Here is a 7,849-nt window from a genome sequence, read left to right as displayed (position 1 = left end):
TAGCCTACCAACTTAAAAAAGCCCAAGATTAGACAAATTCACAGCTGAATTCTACTAGAGATTCAAAGAGGAGTTGGTACCATTCCTTCTGAAAGTATTCCAAACAACAGAAAAATAGGGACGCCTCCCTAACTCATTTTATGAGGTCAGCATCATCCTGATTCCAAAACCTGGCAGAGACACAACAGAAAAAGAAACTTTCAGGCTAATATCCCTGATGAACATCGATGTGCAAATCCTCAATAAAATTATGGCAAACCAAATCCAGCAGCACATCAAAAAGCTTATCCACCATGATCAAGTCAGCCTTATCCCTGGGATAAAAGGCTGCTTCAACATATGCAAATCAGTAAGCATAACCCATCACATAAACAGAACCAATGACAAAAACCACATGATTATCTCAATATATGCAGAAAAGGCCTTCTATAAAATAAACACCCCTTCATGCTAAAAATTCTCAATAAACTAGGTATTGATGGAACGTATCTCAAAATAACAAGACCTGTTCATGACAAACCCACAGCGATATCATACGGAATGGGCAAATGCTGGAAGCATTCCCTTTGAAAACTGGCACAAGACAAGGATGCCGTCTCTCACCATTCCTATTCAAAATAGTATTGGAAGTTCTGGCCAGGGCAATCAGGCGAGAGAAAGAAATAAAGCGTACTCAAGTAGGAAGAGAGGGAGACAAATTTTCTCTGTTTGCAGATGACATGATTGTATATTTAGAAAACCCCATCATCTCAGCCCCAAATCTCCTTAAGCTGATAAGCAACTTCAGCAAAGTCTCATGATACAAAATCAATGTGCAAAAATCACAAGTGTTCCTATACACCAATAATAAACAAAAAGAGAGCCAAATCATGAGTGAACTCCCATTCACAATTGCTACAAAGAGAATAAAATACCTGGGAATACAACTTACAAGGGATGGGAAGTTCTTCAAGAAGAACTACAAACCACTACTCAAGGAAATAAGATAGGAAATAGACAAATGGAAAAACGTTCCATACTCATGGATAGGAAGAATCAATATCATGAAAGTGGCCATACTGCCCAAAGTAATTTATAGATTCAACACTATCCCCATTAAACTACCATTTTCTTTACAGAATTGGAAAAAACTAATTTAAATTTCATATAGAACCAAAAAAGAGCCCATATAGCCAAGACAATGCTTAGCAAAAAGAACAAAGCTGGAGGCATCATGCTACCTGATTTCAAACTGTACTACAAAGCTACAGTAACCAAAACAGCATGGTACTGGTACCTAAACAGATATATAGACCAATGGAACAGAACAGAGGCCTCAAAAATAATGCCACACATCTACAACCATCTGATTTTTGACAAACCTGACAAAAACAAGCAATGGAGAAAGGATTATCTATTTAATATATGGTGTTGGGAAAAGTGGCTAGCCATATGCAGAAAACTGAAACTGGACCCCTTCCTTATACCTTATACAAAAATTAACTCAAGATGGATTAAAGACTTAAACGTAAGACCTAAAACCATAAAAATCCTGGAAGAAAACCTAGGCAATACCATTCAGGACATAGGCATGGGCAAAGACTTCATGACTAAAACACTCAAAGCAATGGCAACAAAAGCCAAAATTGACAAATGGGATCTAATTAAACTAAAGAGCTTCTGCACAGCAAAAGAAACTATCATCAGAGTGAATGGGCAACTTGCAGAATGGGAGAAAACTTTTGCAATCTATCCATCTGACAAAGGGCTAATATCCAGAATCTATAACGAACTTAAACAAATTTACAAGAAGAAAAAAACATCGAAAAGGGGACAAAGGATATGAACAGACACTTCTCAGAAGAAGACGTTTATGCAGCCAACAAACATATGAAAAAAATCCCATCATCACTGACCATTAGAGAAATGCAAGTCAAAACCACAAGAGATACCATTTCACACCAGTTAGAATGGTGATCATTAAAAAATCAGGAAACAACACATGCTGGAGAGGATGTGGAGAAATAGAAACGCTTTTACACTGTTGGTGGGAGTGTAAATTAGTTCAACCATCATGGAAGACAGTGTGGTGATTCCTCAAGGATCTAGAACCAGAGAAATACCATTTGACTCAGCAATCCCATTACTGGGTGTATACCCAAAGGATTATAAATCATTCTACTATAAAGATACATGCACATGTATGTTTACTGAAGCACTATTCACAATAGGAAAGACTTGGAACAAACCCTAATGCCCACCAATGATAGACTGGATAAGGAAAATGTGGCACATATGCACCATGGAATACTACACAGCCATAAAAAAGGATGAGTTTATGTCTTTTGCAGGGACATGGATGAGGCTGGAAACCATCATTCTCAGCAAACTACCACAGGAACAGAAAACCTTACAGTGCATGTTCTCACTCATAAGTGGGAGTTGAACAATGAGAACACATAGACACAGGGAGGGGAACATCACACACTGGGGCCTGTCGGGGGTGGGGTGCTAGGGGAGGGATAGCATTAGTAGAAATACATAATGTAGATGACAGGTTGATTAGTGCAGCAAAGCACCATGACACATATATACCTATGTAACAAACCTGCACGTTCTGCACATGTATCCCAGAACTTAAAGTATAATTTAAAAAATGACCCCTAGGCATGATGCTCAAGTGCTCTCTAGTGTTCCTAAATACGAGACTGTGCTATGCCTTAAGAGGAAATACACGTGCTTGAAAGGCTTCATTCAAGCAGGAGTTATGTGGGGAAAAGTAGTCCTGGTAAGGTTCACTTCTCTGGTTTCAGCCTTATCAGAAGTCAGCTGTGCCTATACTTACCACCCCCATCCTTGCTTTTTGCTTTGTACTTTGTGTCTATTGCTTACACATGTTATTTCACCTGTATCATAAGTGAAATCACATCAAGTAGCAATAATAACTGAGAAAAAAATACTAGCAACATATGTGACAAAGAATTGTATTCTTTAAAACTGAAAAATCAGTAAGTGAAAAGCCCTTTCATTTTTAAAAACAATCTTTTCAGGTATAAAATCTTATCTGAGTTTAAATCAAAATTTCAATCTTCTGAATTCAAAACTTAACCCCAGTGTCAGCTTAGGCCTTGCTGATGTTCACTTCTGTATTTATCATGTAAGCAGTCTATGTTTGTTTTGCATAGAGATATTTAATAAGTCATTTAAAGGTTAGATTCCACAGTTTTCTTTTATTCAATGCAATATAATACAACATTCTTATTATGAAATCTATTTTTAATATGAAGACAGTTTAATGTTTTATTCTCCATAGTAGTAAATCATTTTTATGGAATAAGAGTCTTATATATATTGGCTAGACAATTGACGATTATGGAAATCAAGTTGATATTGCTTTGTTAATCTTTACATGAAGTATGCTCATTCAAACAAATATATCATTTATGAATTATATACAAACAATGTAATGTAGGTGAATTGTACTGACACTCTAAAGGTAAATATAGTGTTTGGATTTATGTGATCTCAAAGAACAAAGCAGCTATATGACTAACAAATCAGCTGCCCTTCGTGTGATGGCTTCTTTATGTATTAGTCATCTACCTATTTGGGACTCTCTTATAATTCTAATAGCACATTTCCTCACAAAGGTAATGTCATGACTTCCTTGGATGGAAACTTCTAGTTGTCTCACGACATCTATTCTCCTTTTCTTTCTTAGAACCCTGTGTTTTAGGTGGGCCTATTGCCAATCAATTAAAGATTACCTTTAGCAGCTCATCTTGTGGCTAGATATGGCATATGATTAAATCAAGGTCAATAATATGCAGGCGGAAGCATAATATGAGACTCATGAGTAGTGATGAAAGAAAAAGGGCCTGCTCTTATGTCAATCATCTTTTGTGTTGCCTCGAACCCAGACTTAATGATGGGATCTCTAACAGGTTTTTCAGACTATGAAGTAATTATAAACTTGGAAACAACACTGAAAGTGATGAAGCACATAATAGAATTCCCAGTCTTTGTGACACAGTGAAGGCTCTCTACTGGTTTTAGATTTCTTAGCTTCAGACATTTTTTAAGAAAGAGAAACTTCTATCACATTTAAGCAAATATTATGTTTGACATTTCTGTTATATGCAGCTGAATCTGATAGAATCTTAAATTTTCTTTCAAAGAAGATTAATAATTTTTAAAATACACATGTGCTTAATATATATCTGATATTGGCAGCATGTCAAAGAGGAGGAAGTGTTCAACTTGTTCTAATGTAGTTGATGGTATCAGTATAATGAATACTGAGAACCAACCACTGGATCTAGTAATGTGAAGATCATTGCTTGCTTTGAAAAGAACAGTTTTGAATAACCATTGACAAAAAAAGGAGACATGAAAGGAGCCAAAACACATTTGAAGTAGGTGTAACAGAGAATGGGAAGAAAGGATTTGGAGAAGAGGATCTACACAAGTCATTTAAATAATTTTGTTGCAAAAGTGATAAATAAAAGGAGAAAGCAGCAGAGGAAATGTGATTAGAAGATAATTTAAAAGAAAAAATAAAAGCATTGTTGCATGACCGTAGGTATGATCAAGGAAGAGAAGGAAATATTGATAACGCAGAGCCTAGACCAATGGGGAGGGATGTGATATAGAGCCCAGAGGAGCAATCACTTCAAATGGGAACATAGATGGCTCATTTACAGGCCCAAGTGGGAAGGCAAAGGTTGTGAGTGGGGATGGTGGTAAGTCAGTACAAGTCGTGGTGGAAGACTATGCCACTTATGTATTGCTACAGTTTTTAAAAAATATAGGAAGCAAGGCCATTGGCTAAGAGTGATGATGGAGGAGATTTGAGAAAAGTCTTTTAAGGGGATGCTTCTCAAACTTAAATACACTATGCAGAAGAATCTCCTAGTATCTTGATAAAACTCAGGTTCGTATTCAGAGGGTCTAGGATGGGGTCTGAGATCTGTATTTCTCAGAATATCTAGGTAATATCAATAGTGGTGGCCCATGGGCTACACGTGGAGTAGCAAAGTTCTATGAGAAATGAGAAAGTTGAGTGAATCAGGAAAGTACTGAGTGCGTAACAGCATTAAACATCTACTGGAGTTTATTGTTGTTAACTAAAAGTGAAACTAATCAGAATATTTGTGTGTTTTGTTCCAGCCACATTTGGCCTCATTTAAGCCCAGAGTAGTTGGAAAACAGATTTAATCATAAATTTGGTTTTGCAAAGTGAAAATGATGAAGGAAGAGAGATATGAGTCAAGGGTGTGTGCACTGGAGAGGTTATAATTGGTAAATTTAAGCTGGGTTAGGAGGGAGAAGTGTTATAGAGTGAATATATCCTGCCCCAACTCATTTGTTGAAGCTCTAACCCCCAGTGCAATGGAATTTAGAGGTAAGGCCTAAGGGAGATAATTAGAGCTAGATGGGTACATGTAAGTGGGTCTCTCATGATGAGATTAGTGGCCTTATAAATACAGTATGAGAGAGACCTCTCCTCTCTTTACCAAAAAAAAAAAAAAAAAGAAAAACATCTCAGTGCACCCAGAAAAGATCTTTGCACTGAGGAAAGATCACATAAGGACACAGCAAGAAGGCGGCTGCCTGCAACCCAGGAAGAGAGAGTTGTCACCAAAACCTGAGTTGGCTGGCACTCTTGATCTTGGACTTCCAGCCACTGGGACCATGAGAAAATACATTTCTGTTATTTAAGCCACCGCACTTCGTTATGGCAGCTTGAGCAGACTAGTAACGAAGGAGGAAGACGGAACAACAAGGTAAGGGTCAGTAAAAAGAGGTTCGTGAAAATGGTGATGTTGAAATTTTTGTGATGAGGAGACTAGATAATGAGACTATAGTTGGGGAGGATGCCAGGTACTGACAATGTCAAGGTCTAGGATGTGACCATGGGAATGAGTGGTTGAATTAGGGTGGAAGACAAGCTTTGGGGAAGAGAGGAGTTCAAGAAACAGAGGCGCCCACATTTTACAAGGACTATTCATGTTCTCATCAAAACCTGAAATAAAGAAGAGAATGACAGTGAGTCAGGGGCTAAAAGTTATAGTGACTGATGTAACTGATGATACTTTCAAAGATGCAAATTTCAAAGAGAAGAGGTAATAATGTGGTAGAAATGACAACAGTGGATACCTTTTGTTGAATGTCTTCTAATACAAGTTAAGCACTCTGTAGACATTGTGTTTGTTCATTCACAAATAAAATCACCATTCACACCATTCATCACCATTCACAAATAAAGAATCTGAAGTTCAGAGAGGTTAATTAACTTTCCTAAGGTCACACAACTAGTAAGTTGATGTACTGTGGTTTCAGAACCAATCGGTTTAAATCTAAAGGCCCCATGATGGATAAGCTGCTTATTTTAAAGTTTTTTTTCTTAATAGTTTTTACATATCCAGAAGCAAAAGCAAGAAAACATTTTTCAACAGTTTCATCTCCTCAAAAATAAACAAACTAGAGCTAGAGCTAAAAGCCTATTTCTTTCTTCTTGTTATTCAAACCACACTCACTTCACACTACCTCATACACTTCAGTCTGTGACATGATACATAGTAGGTCTTCCAGACTTTAAAGTTTAATGTTCCACCTTTGTGATTTTTGTCATTTCTACTTACTTCCCAGACCCAAATTTTACCTGATTTAGCTTTCTCCTAGGGAGCGATATCTATCATACCACAGTTTACTGGGGAAATTATATTATTTTAAAATGCAGTGAAATATATAACTATTAAAGTATACTTGTGTATAGAGAAAAATCAAGTTCTATCTCACTGGTAGCAAGCATATCAAATTTGGGGAAATTCAGGGGTGGAAACTATGGCATTGGGCTAGAAGTCAAAAGGCTAGAGTTCTGTGGACTAGCTCTTCCATTTAGGAAGCTGTACACTTGCAAAATATGCAGACTTTCAAAGCCTCTGGTCTCTGGAATGGATTTAGCACGATCTTAGCACATTGTATATTTTTCAATAAATATTAGCAAATACATCAATAATTTTCATGTCACCCACTGGTTACTTATTATCCCTCAAATATTTTGCCTCTTCTTTGTGTCTCTGGAAGGAGATGAAATAGCCTTTCAACTATAGGTTTTCTAAAAGCTGGGTGTGCACTATTTCTGCTATGCTACAAGAAGGTGAAACCATATAACTCAAAAGAGACAATCCTAAGAAAAATGAGTTAATTTCATAAACCACAATTGTAATTCTCAGATGCAGAATATTAAAAAGCCAACACTTTCTGTAAGAGCTTTCAGGACACCAGGGAAGCTTGATCTGTCTAATAAACTATAATGATAATAACCAAGTATACCTCACAGGGGTACTAAGCTTTAATGACTCAATACTCGTGAAACCCTTTGAGCACCTCCAATGTTTTATAAGCATAAACGAATAAGTAGGGCATTATATACCATTGTTATTTCTGCATTAAATTTATCTTGATAATTTCTTACAATATCTTGTAACGTAGGCACTGTATGAGACTAACACATGAACAAAGATATGAAAGAAATAAAATATAATATGTAGTAGTGCTTTCCAGTGAAATAATTATACTCTTGTATTAGTGAAAGAGAATGGGGTCATTAATTGCACCTCTAAAAAGTCATTCCTCGATTGTAAGAAGGCAAATGAGAATCTGGAATAGACACTTAAGATATAAAGGTCTATAAAAAGTTTGAAAAAACACTTGCTATTTTTTTTTCCTATGGAAGATACATCTAAGTTTTTAGATGCAGTTTTACACTGAAGAAATTTTAATGATTCTTTCACTGTTTAAGTTATAACTTCATAAAAATTTTATGCATTTTTATGTATCTTTCATCCTGCCTTTCCATCCTCTC

This window comes from Hylobates moloch, unplaced genomic scaffold (assembly GCF_009828535.3).
Source record: "Hylobates moloch isolate HMO894 unplaced genomic scaffold, HMol_V3 SCAFFOLD_1, whole genome shotgun sequence".
NCBI classification, from domain to species: domain Eukaryota; kingdom Metazoa; phylum Chordata; class Mammalia; order Primates; family Hylobatidae; genus Hylobates; species Hylobates moloch.
The sequence above is the reverse complement of the archived record's forward strand: the minus strand, read 5'-3'. Positions refer to the sequence as shown.